The following is a 13,036-nucleotide window of genomic DNA, read 5'->3' on the forward strand; positions in this document are numbered from 1 at the left end:
GAACGGTATTTGCGGGTTGAGAATTCTAGACCTTAGTTCCATCAGAAATGAAAAAGAAGCAAATTTTCGGTCATTCCACCTGCAATAACGTAATTGTATACTAATAGTACTGTTGTTGTACCGTTGAATTCCACTATGTTATATCACGTCATTACACTCTCACAAAGTCACTATTTTCACAGTCACTATTTTTCCGAAAGTGTATCAAACGTTATAATACAGATACGTATTTCGGAATGCTATTTGCATCCTTCTTCAGTGTATCGGTTTTATAAGTTTATTAATAAGTTTATTAATTATTAATAGTTTATTAATAAGTTTATTAATTAAGTTTATTAATTAATAAACTTATAAAACCGATACACTGAAGAAGGATGCAAATAGCATTCCGAAATACGTATCTGTATTATAACGTTTGATACACTTTCGGAAAAATAGTGACTGTGAAAATAGTGACTTTGTGAGAGTGTAATGACGTGATATAACATAGTGGAATTCAACGGTACAACAACAGTACTATTAGTGACAACATTCTACTAACAGCTCAAACAGAAATTTAGTAATTGTATAATTTTGCGCTAAGTGGATGTAGTTATTTTAAGAACGAAGCGGATGGCAATTGTCTACAACACTTTTACATGGAGACCATGGTAAGCACTAAAAAACATAATAGAATGTATGTTCATTGTACCGAAATTAAAAAGGCGTGTCAGCTATGATGTCTACTGGCCTTCAAGATGAAATAATCCATAAAAGAACAAGCACGGCACTGAGCATCCATGGCCTTTTGACTCAACCATTTAAATGTGCTCATTTACCTTCATTAAAGCCATACACGGCAATAGAGACGGGGCTACGGCAGCAACGAAGAACGCCAAATCCATCAAATAGGATCAAGACTTAACATGGCGAAGCAGATGTACTTTGTGGTACAGTGAGGATCTCTGTACTACTCAGCTCAGCGGTCTGGAAAGTGACGATGGCCGTCATAACTGTGCGCGCGTCAGTTGTTATGAATGACAACGTCGTGATCATTCGAACATTCACTATTTACTCTCGCGTTGGTTCGATCTGCGCGAGGCGCAAATCACGAGGCCTTTCAGCATGCGGTTCCATTGAGACGGAGAATGACGGGGCTAGACCATATAGAGTAAGATCGCTTAGTGGAAACGATTGTTAAAAACAACTTCGACCTGCACCCAGTTATGGCTCTGGTGGTCACCAACACCAATGTTGTTGTCGTCGTCGTCGTCGTCGTCGTCGGAAGCAGAGTGGACATGATTAAATCCGGAATAGTTTCGACTATGTGATCACTATACTAGGCAACTAAGAAGCTTGACGCTCAAACTAGAAAAAAAATATGAACAGGAGATGACCTGAAGGCAGCATAGAATACAAGACGGTCAGCACAACAAACGCGGAAGTATTCAAGGGCAATTGTACCAATAGTCGTCCCATTAGTAGAGCCATCCTTTTTACTTCCTGATTACTCGACCTACAATCACTGACCTGCAGAGTGGCCGGATTCAATTTCATTAGTTTGGCTGTAAGAAGCAATACAAGATGCGTAAAATTATTCAAAAACTTCTGCTTTACGAATGCAAAAATTCGAAACGAATGCACCAATTTTCATATTGTCCTTCACGTCAATGAATTAAACAGAGATTCCATATTTCCTCTAACTATTGGTTTTAATTCGTGATGAATGATGGTGCAGAGACGAACAAGTGTGCCATTACCGTAGGGGGTACCCATAAAAACAAACTCCTGTTCCAATGCGTTGTTTCAAGGAGCGAAGGTTAAATTGATTAATTGAAGGCAATTGACAAGTTAATGACAGCATTACATTCATTCGCATCTTTTGCCAAACTGGGAATTGAGAACAACTCAGATGCATATTTGGACGTTTGTTCTAATGCGAAAAAAGTGTTTACAGATAAACCGATAACAGAAAAACCATGAGTCGTTATCTAAACTATGAAAAAGTTTTTAAAGATTCTTCTAAAAAATTGCGTTCTGGTGAAAATATTTAAATAAGTATCGTAATTACTGCTTTTTTTAAGCACACTGCACTAAAAATACGGATGAATAACTTGCAGTGGTTTCATTGCAAAATTATACATAAATTGAAAATGTCGTACCTATGTTTCTTCAATTAGTAATCATACCTATCATAGTGTTTTTAGTATCATACCTAATATTTGATTTTGAGATTTGCTCATCGGTTAAAAAATGGCATCGAAGAAAACGAAGTAAAACATAAAAATTCTACATGCGTATACCGAGAATTCAATCCACTCTTACGCCAAATTTAAAAAAAATCAACTCACGACAACGTAACAAGATTGCATCGAACTAAAAAATAATCCGGACTGTCGACTTACAAGAAGGTAGTGACGATAGGCAAGACATGTCCAACCTGACAACATTCGCGGAAGCCGTACATGAAGATACTGTCAAAATTTTATTGCGTGGTACAGGATGACCGAGACAAACTTTACACAGCTTCCTGGAAATGATTATTATACGGCAACTGAAAAAGGAAAGGTGAAACAGTTTTCCGAACACATTAAACTGTCGAAGTCCACAAAGAATTTTCCTATGCTCCCCGACATTTACATCGCGACTGGGACCACCAACAAAGAAAATTATGAGCAGTAGTGCCTGAAAAAACATATGTTGGCATTTCTCAAGCATCACAATTGTTCCGTTCTTTTTTGGTAGGATTTGACATCTAGCCCTTACAGGTAAAAGGTCACAGGTTGTACCTAACGATACGAACCATCTCAACACTTCAGAGCATCTTCGTTCAGAAAAATATTGGACCATCGTCAAGCACAAGAGCACGAGAAAGGTTTTGAATTATCAGCGAGATGCGGGTCAAGGCAAACTGGCGTTCTTGGGAAATGACCATGGAGCTGTGGAAAATTTGATGGAAGGAATCAAACAAACGAAAGCAAACCTTCGATTTAGAACTTGTTTTCGAGCATTTTGGCAGTTTCATTTTAACTTTGAAAAGCTTACGCTCAAATGCAATCTGTTCAAATTGACGCAAAAAAATATTCAACCAGTAGGGGCAATTATATTAGTTATCGAAACAAGATTATTAAACAAGACAACTTTTCTATATGCTTACGTTTTTTTGTATTTTTAATATTCAATTCTATTCTCAGTCTTGCCCCTGTGGTATCGTCCTACTGGAAGGCATTGTGCATACAATCACAATCATCTAAATCAACTTCTGTCATTCACTGAAATTTTCTTATCATTTTCACAGTTTTATTACCGATGATTTAAAATAGACACCAGAACACCAGAAGCATAAATCCGATGATTCTATTTATCTTTGAACTGCATTTTTTACTATCAATTTAACACCAGTGTTGGTAATTGCCGAAAATTTGACAGAAGCTGCTATATTGCTATCTATATTGTATACAACATTTTCAATCCGGTAGAAGATGCTACAAGAACTCGAGTCTCTCAATGCATGAACCGTGAGAGAATTTTGATAATTTCTTCGCTCCACTTAATACTCTGAGTATTTCACTCTGATGATGATCAGTATTACAGTCTGATGATGATCGTTGCTGTGTGGAATTTCCCAAGAGAAAATCGCAAGTTGACAATTATCGCAGAAAATGGAATCAATGATTCAACTTGATGATTCTCAACTAGGTTGCAATATTGCGAAACCATTGTGTGGAGCATTCACAGACATTTTCATAGACACAACTTATACAAAGGTTATATGCACATAGTTAGAATAAGCGGTAATAGTAAAATGCTTCTATCGCAATTATCAACTGCCTGTATAGAATCGGATCGCGAAACGAGAATAAGCGACCGTTTGTTTCTTCAGAGAGGATCACCACAGCAGCGTGCTAACCTTTGATTCTCAGAAATGTCATCGAGCGAAATTCGCTCTCGCACTGTTGTCGATTCTATGTTAAATAACCCATGCCGGGTTTTTGTTGTTGTGATGATTTCTGTTTCTCTTTGATGGCACTGATTCAATCGTGTGAAGAGTTGCCACTGAACGTTCTTTGATACGATAAAAGCCATCCTTGTTTAACACTGTTCGTAACTGAATAATTTGACTAAATGGTGTAATATCAACAGAATGGTTTCGAACGCCTCCAATTGCTCCGTCATCACTTTTAGTCTCAAACAGTCTGTAGTCAGTTTCGACAATAATATTTCACAAATTGTTCTGGAACGTAAATCGTCTGTGGAGGACCTTGGTGTCCTCCCGGACTCTAAGTTAAGGAGCACATTGAGTTTACTGTTTCCAAAGCCTCCAAGCTGCTAGGATTCATTTTCCGCGTTACTAAAGAATTCGATGATGTACATTGCTTGAAAGCATTATATTGTACCTTAGTTCCCTCTGCTCTCGAATACGTCTCGATTGTCTTGTCAACCGTACTACCAAAACGATATCCAACGCATTGAAACAATCCAACGAAATTTTGCTCGATTTGCTTTGCGTCGGCTTCCTTGGAGACACCCTTGGAACCTTCCAAGATACCATGACAGATGCAAAACTGATTGATCTCGATTTGTTATCTGTCCGTCGCGATGTCAGCAAGGCTGCTTTTGTGGCAGATCTCCTCCAATCAAGAATAGACTGCTCCGAGCGCTTACAGCTTTTACAAATAGATATCCATCGCCGTTGTTCCTACACGGAAAAAAATCCGTTACTGCGGTCATGATTAGAAAATCATGAAACCAATCATTTTAACTTCTCATGAAACCATGAGCAAAAATCTTCTCCCATGAAAATTAATCATGGTCCGAAAATGCGTTACTCGAGGAATGTATTTCTTTTAAAGATCGTAATTCCAATTTTCTATCCGGATATCACTTTGATCCCTCTGCCTCAAGTTATGTGATGGATTGTTTAATAGATTAATGGTAAGACAAAAAGCAGACATTGAAAAGCATGAACTACTGAAAATTTTTACTTGATCCTGAGGCATATTCATTTTATAATTGTGTTGGTTTACCCACCGGCTGACAGAGAATTGACAACATAAACATAATGAACCGAAAATTGACATTATAAGTTTTATATTTTGTATGAATATATCTGAATGTATTCTTACATATTCGATGTAACTGTTGTTGTTAAAATATTATTCCGAGAGATAACGTGAACTGAAAAATAATTTCGACTGTAAATTAGGAGCACCATCTAACGAAAATTAGATTTGATTAATTTGTTTCATAGATATAAGAACATAAGCTGTATTGATTCACCTAAATATTTCAAATAAGACGAACCAACGATGTTTTGAAAACAAAAAAGGAAAAATCGATCCGCGGTATTTGCAAGAATTCAACATAGAGTATCTTTTAAGGGGTTTGATTCACACGTGTATTTTCATGCAGTTCGTTTATGTTTTCCAAATTCTGAAACAAAAAATCAAATCTGGAGCAATGAACGCAAGTAAATACTTTATTTTAGGTGTCGTGGTCATATTTAAATTGTTGATGCTTCAAATTTAAAGAAATTCGTAGTACTTTTCACTGTTTTGCTATTCAAATGTACATTATTTGAGGCATTAGTTGAAATCGTATAAATAATACGCCACACACTTTCACACAATTCCATTTAATTCATATTTAAAATTATCATATTTTAAAACATAACGCCTGAATTTATGTTGCAAAGATTATCATCGTAGCAGAAACACGCCTGAAGTTATACCCAACAACGTCAAATGTGTTACGCTAAATTTCAACGAAATCAGTCCAAATGGATCATGATCCGAGAACTTTTAATCATGGTGTATTATTATAACATGAAAATATACTATTTTCCCCAAATCCTGACACATTTTGCTCATTTCTTGAACCGGAATTTTGCCCGTGTAGGGTTACTTGCTAATTAGTTTCAGTTAGTTTAGAAATAGTATGTTTAGGTGAAATGTATCATTTGGATGATTGTAATCTGTTGATGCAAAAGATGAGAGGAGATATTATGCCTGTTGGAGAGAAAGATCCGAAAGTTTGACAGAAACTAACTCCACCGGGCCTTTCCCTGCTCCAAATAAACAAATAAACTTTTTTGTTTTATATTTCATCGCTTAGAGTATTAACATAACAAAGCTGATGAGCATCACGAATTTGAAGAGATACATAATATACACGGTTTCTATGGGAGCCGGTTATTTCATCGAGAAGCAATTCGCCTAAACTATTATCTTTGCAGAAAATACCGCACACATCATAAATATAGTTCAGTTTGACAATAAATCTTCCATGCTCTAACAGCCTGTGACTCCGCATCGAAAGACAATTATTAACGGTTACCGTCTTCGGATGCGTCGTCTTTATAGAAATAATGACTAAACCGATTGTCACAAACTTAGATTCAAATGATAGGTCATATGGTCCCATGAAAAGTTACTGAATTTCACCTGAATTCGGCTTCCGGTTCCGGAATGGCAGGGTGATATGCGCAAAATAAAAATTTTCTCAGAGATGGCTAAGTCGATTTTCACAAACTTATAGTTTAATGAAAGGACTATAGAAGTCATACAAAATTCTCGAATTTTATTTTGATCCAACATCCGGTTCTGCAACTACAGGGTGATTAGTGTAAAAATTTCAATATCAGGGTGTTTTGCCTTTCTCATATAGGAAGGTCACAGTGAAAACCGATTTTATTCCATTCGAATCAGTTCGTCGACATAAGCAAATGTCTGTTTGTCTATGTATGTATGTATGAAACATTTATGTGCACTCAATTTCTACTAAATTAGATTCAAATGGTGGTACCAAAGTTCCAGAATTCAATTCTAATCCGACTTCCCGTTCCGGAGTTACAGAGAAATATGCGCAAAAAAATATGTACACTAAATTTTCTTAGAGATGGCTGAGCCGATTTTCTCAAACTGAGATTCAAATGAAAAGTGGAAAAATGGAAAGTCATAGAAAAATCCTGAATTTTAATTTCGATATTTCGATATTCGGAATTCGGAGTGTTTAGATTAAAATTTTTGTTTTGTTTTTTCTTAAATGACTATGTAAAAAGCTGCAATTTTCTTGAAAATTGTCCATAAATTTCTCTAGTTTGTAATTGTTGTTAGCAGATGATCAAATAATCTAACTTCATTTATACCTAAAATTGTGCAGATTTGATGAACTTAATAGAAAACAAAAATGTGTCCCAATTTAGAAAACAATCGTCAAGCTTGGTGTAATAAGCTCTTACCGCCGCACGCATCATTTCAATCAAAAGAATTTATAATTTCAATTATTTCATTCTAGGGCTCTGAAAATTTTCACTTTAAAAATTTGAATTCTTTCGTGTAATCACAATGAATGAAGCATATAGAGAAATAAAAACAAATAATAAGGTTTATGAAACAGTTTTCAAATATGGTATCTATAGCCATTCAATGTAATACGGAATGTAAATTCGCATAAATAAAGTGTCACAAGCAAAACAAAACCGTATCAATATAAAAACTTCCGTATCATACTACCCTGGAAACCAAAATAAAACATTGTCAAACGTAAATAAAAATGGAGACGTACTCAGCAACGTGTTAATATCTGGGAAAAGGTCGAAGGCTACCCAGTAAACGGCATTGTATAGGTTTCTAAAAAACAACAACTTCATATCGGTGCCGCCGAGGAGCCAGTTCAGTTCCTGGCTAGAACTGACAACAGTGACATGTATGGCTTTGAATGCGCAGTCTCAGACGTACACACGTTGCTTAAAAAAAATCATTAACTGAAAATCACCACTCACCTAAAACAAGATTAGTCAACATCAACTTTTTCTTTACTGCAAACCGCTGTCCAGTGGCATGAGAATGGAAAGTGCTCTGTGTGGCTCTCGTTTGCCTGGTTCGGTTCGTTTTGGTTTTCCTCCACTTTTATATTTTTTATGTTTTATCTTCGTTGGAGCCGCTAGACCTTAGCGCTGATTTAATAAAAACCCACCAGCCCGACTAATAACACTTGAGCGGACGGCGCACTGCATGTACTTTGTTGCACAAAATGGTCGGTATCTCATGTGCATAAAATCATAAACATCTGGACACAATTTTTTTGTCTTGTTTCTACTATACTGGCTTTTCCACTACACACTCTCTTTAATAACTTTTCAGTATAAACACGTCTCGGCTACAAGAAGGAAACTGTAATTTCAAAGTAAAATTCGACGGCTGCCGCGGAAAGGTAACAGCGTTAAACGATCTTACGACAACCGATGTGAAAGTAGGACTACTGGCTTGACTTGTATATACTTCGCACCGAGAGCTCTGTGGTTTAGGTCCGACAAGCCACCAGCAAAAACAACAACAAACATAGCACGGCACGCTCACCTGGAACCGCAGTTTTTTTGGAATGCTTATGATAGAACACCGTGCTGTTAAAATCTATATCAAAATACCTTTTTTAGTTTCTCTCCTTATTTTTTACTTTTTTTATTTATCACCTCTGATCAGTTAGTGACTTCGGTTTTTAACGATATCAAACTAACAAGAGATTGTAAGAGGTCAAAGAATATGAAAATTATAGAGCCATCGTACTTAACCCCTTAGCGACCAAGGGAAATATGTTTCCCTTCTATAAATATCGTTATAGATTCTTCAATTACTATTAAATCGATGTTTTCTTTTACTGAATGTTAAAGAAAACTTATTGACGTATAGAAAATACAACACATAATAAATGTGTTATGTGCAACGTTCACAAGTACATGAAATCGTTTCGTAGAATGCCATAACCAACTATTTATTTTACTATTCAGATAATCAAAGCAATTAAAGCAATAAATTAAATTACGATATAACAAACCCAACTCTTTTTTTATTTATCTCTAAGAATCATAGGGAAAAATATTTCCCATGGAATTATCGGAACCTTATGCACCCTGCCATGTTTATCTGGTGATATTCTCTTAATTTGCACCCCCAATAGCTAAAATATTGTCTTGTACTGACATGTTTCGTCCTGCACATCTTATAGTCGTGAAGGGGTTAAGAAAGAGCAAAGATGTGTCGGGATGTGAATATAAAGCGCGAAAAAGTGAAAGGTGACGAGGGCCATTTAAGTAATCAGAAGCAGGGTTGCGAACGGTACTGGAGAATGACACGAAACATCAGACAGTCAAACCGCACAAATGACAGCAGTCGCCGATTGTACTTCGACGTGAAGTAGCAGATGAAAAATGTCATATGTCTCATGACATTTTCTCTCGTGAATGTCGCCGTTTGCTCTCATCGACAGCTGTTCTACTCTTTTCAATCTGAGAATGGCTAGCCACAATAAACAGTCGCTCCTTCCAAATTCAACAACTTTCGAGAGATAGTCGCCAACAAGGCTCAACTTTGAAATTCGTTTTATGTTGATTCTCATGAGGTGTAGGGGGGCATTCACAAGAACGTCTTGCTTCCCATTGCAGACGGGTTTTTTTCTGTATCCTTACGTGTTTTGTTTCTCTGCACTCACGTTGGAAGGAAGCGGTTCAGTGAGAAAAGCAAAGTAAATGCTTTGACTTCCAGAATTTGGATGCACTTTTTCGATCAAACAATTAAACCCCGTTTAGCATGAACCAGAATTGTAGAAGTAATAGAAGGGAAAAATTTATCGTCTCTGCTTTAAGATTTGTTACCTTTGCGTCATACTAGAAAGACAAAAGCTGCGCTTCTGATACTTCGTGTGTAAAATTTAATTCAATAGTTGTAATATTTTTGAAACATCTGCATGAACAAGCTTTGTGATTGATTTTTTTCAAAACTGAAATTGAACCGGTAATGAAAATCACGCCGTTCGCACCTAATTTATCGCCACAAATCGGTCACAGGGGATATGACAGTCTAGTTATGAAAATGTCATGACATTTTGAGTTCGTGACATTCTCGAAACCCGTAACCGAAAAATGAACATAGCAGCTACTTATCCAGTATCCAGTACACTACCACAAAGCGAACGCTGTGGCTTTGACTACTGTGAGAGAGTGCGACAAAATTAACTGCTCTCAATATTGATGTCGTGTGTCGTGGCTCTCATGATTGCGCCAAGCTCTCGTGTCATTGCGTGTTGGCTACTGTTGAACGTAGCTAACTTAGGCATCTCATAAACCGTTTACTATCCACTTTATCCTCACATCCTAGCTCTTCCTTCGAGTACTATGGATTTCTAATTTTCCTATTCTTTTACCTTTTACAATCTCTAGTTAGTTTGATATCGTTAAAATTATTCTTTTTTTAAATTTATTCTTGTTTTTATTAAACAGGTTTCAACCTAGGAAAAACCGGTATTTACAGTCTGAAAAACACGTTAGCAGAGGTTGAATGCATGAGAGTCAACCCATTATGCACTTGTAACCAATTTTCAAATTCACAGAATTTTGAAAAACAATTAACTGTCGTAAAATAGTTTAATTCTTTAGTTTTACTACACTCAGCCTAAGCAAATAGCGATTCTACATAACTCAACACTCGAAAATAAAAATTGTGGGCCGACATAGTGCGATGGATAAATCTACCAGGGTAAGCATATCAGGATTCGATTCCCAACCCCGCGCACATGTGATCTCAAAGTTCTTCTGACCAAAGAGGACTAAAATGAAAAGGTTAAAACTTTTACAATCGAAAATTAAACTGCATGAGCGTAAGGTAATATGTAATTTTGTTTCAATCTGAAAAGCTGATCATACCCAATCGGTAGAATTTGGTTGATGATCTCAATTTAATATGAATATACTGTTAAAGGGAAAAACTGGAACAAGAAATTTTCATAGCTGAGTGTTTCATGCTTACATCGAAATCTTTGTAAAATAAATAAGCAAGTTAGTTTGATCATATTTTTAAATAGAATTCGTTTGAATGTTAATTTATTTTCCTGCATCTCCCCAGAAAAATATTCCTACAAACAACCAGTTCCAGGCCGGCGTGTACTAACCACCACAGACTCACTAAAGTGCCACTAAAGACACTTGTGTGTTTTCTATAAATATATTCTACTTTGCCATGTATACATGATATAAGCGTGAAAAAAAGAGAATGGTCCTCTCTTAATGGCTCCAGTCAAATGGAACCGTTTATTTTTTGTCGCCTCTTCACTGCTGCACTGACCACGAACAATCACTCAAAGGCACTGCTGGAATATCTCACTTTTCTAATTAGGCTACTCCTACTCGGTAATTAAAGTAAACTATTTTGAACTCGCGTGCCATTTGCCGTGTAGTACTTCAGCATCGTCCCATGCAAGACCGAACACTACTGCTACTGCTGACGATGATTCACACAAACCTTTCCGTGTGAATAGATTGATTCATGCAACGTCCCAATGTCCACACCAAGTACCGTAGAATCGCAAAGCAAGAGAAAGAGAGAGATGGAGCGAACGATCAAAGAACAAACTTGAAACTCAACACCAATCTGAACACAAACGCACAGTCAACTCAACGGAGCTTGTTCCGAAATGCAACCTTTTTTACTTGAAGCACAAATCATACTAGGCAGGCACCTTCGTCGGTCGTTCGATTTTGGACCTGCCGCTATGGCCAACGTAAATAAAAATTCACACACTCCGGCTGACTGAACGTTGACTGACTGGCCACATGGAACATACGGTTGTTTAAAGTGTGTAAAACGAAAAAGAAAACCTCCTGCCGTGCCTTGCTCAGTGCGAAGGTCTGTTTTTGACGATTTTTTTTCTCTTGTTCCCGATGCGAGTATGTGTTTATTTCATCAATCTATCCAACGGGTCGAATCGCAATGCTGTTATGCTATGCTGCGATAGATGCGCTGGGCACCATTCGACACGGTGAAAAATTATTCGCCGTTGGCTCACTTATTTCAGTGATGATTAAGCTTATTTTTCACTATTTCTCAATAGAAAGGTTGAAGAAGCCTAAATTTTTTTAAATGAGCGTTCGTCAAAAATTTAAACGAACAGCTACTCAGCTGTTCAAGTTTTTTAAAACCTGTTTCGAACAATCGGTGCATTAGCAGTTTAAATTTACCTGCCATTGCCACTAAGCAATTCAGAATGAACCACTGATAAAATATAGAAAAATGTAGCGTTTATATTGAACTGCTAACTAGACTCAGTGGTTCAATTTAAACCACTAAGTAGACGTGAAGTTAATACTATTTGCGAAAACCTCTGTGCAAAGTGCATTGTCTAAACTAACGTCTCGAACGAAACAAGTTTCGGCCTGCTAGCCGTACAGATTGTGGTAATTTGAGAGGTTCAAAACAGCCCCTAAATTTATGCTGCAATAGAAAAATAGTGCTTCTTAAATATTATTAACTGTACGTCTACTTAGCGGTTCATATTGAACCACTGAGTCTAGTTAGCAGTTCAATATAAACTGCTAATGCACTGATGAGTCGAAGGCGGAACGTGAAAACTAATCAAAATGGTAATGTGCGCTTAACATTAATGCAGGAGTTATTTTAACCTCTCAAATTACTACTATTTAATTGCCAAGATTAACGAGAGTTAAAATTAAATAATTAAAACGAAAGCCGTCTGCCGAGCAGCAGTTTTAAACAACGGTACGGTGGCCCAGGTTCCTCCAATGCATAGGGTACTGGTCCTACAAGCAAGTTGTCGTATGTTCAAGCCCCAACCTGGAACGATTCTTGGTTTCAGTAGGATCGTAACACGAACCATGCAATGGTTTTGTACAGTATGTTAAAGACGTAAAATGAAATGAAATTTTCAGAATGATTCATTGAGTTTATCTAGATAATTTCGATATGATTAGTTCATAGAAACATACATATACCTTTCGACGATTTTTTTACCGCTCAAATTTATCAAAGATAGCTGAACCGATTTCAACAAGCTTAAGCTCGTTCAACAGTTACTGTTGGGTCATTGATCAAGTTCGACGATCAAATGGCTGTGACTCCTGGTTCCGGAGATATGATGGTATAAATGGCGTAGCCGACAAAACGCGTTCTTTTATACCATTCAATTTTCTCAGAGATGACTGAACAGATTTTAATAAGCTTAAGCTCATTTAGGGGTTTTAGTAGCTCATGGGTACTGGTTTGTGCAA

General features: G+C 36.8%; 1 protein-coding gene across 8 annotated transcripts in view; it reads right to left on the minus strand.

The window, feature by feature from the left end:
* LOC131432943 (MICAL-like protein 1) overlaps positions 1–11,564 on the minus strand; it is a 62,213-nt gene extending 50,649 nt beyond the window's left edge. Inside the window, exons 1-2 of one of the 8 annotated variants that reach the window (XM_058599547.1) lie at positions 11,453–11,564; positions 7,763–8,139 (exon numbers count right to left, since the gene is read on the minus strand). The gene's annotated coding sequence lies outside the window, so the exon portion shown is untranslated. The other 7 variants (XM_058599545.1, XM_058599542.1, XM_058599544.1 and 4 more) reach the window with 7 other exon arrangements.
* Positions 11,565–13,036: the final 1,472 nt, after the last annotated feature.

The sequence above is a fragment of the Malaya genurostris genome, chromosome 2 (genome assembly GCF_030247185.1).
Source record: "Malaya genurostris strain Urasoe2022 chromosome 2, Malgen_1.1, whole genome shotgun sequence".
Classification (NCBI taxonomy): Eukaryota; Metazoa; Arthropoda; class Insecta; order Diptera; family Culicidae; genus Malaya; species Malaya genurostris.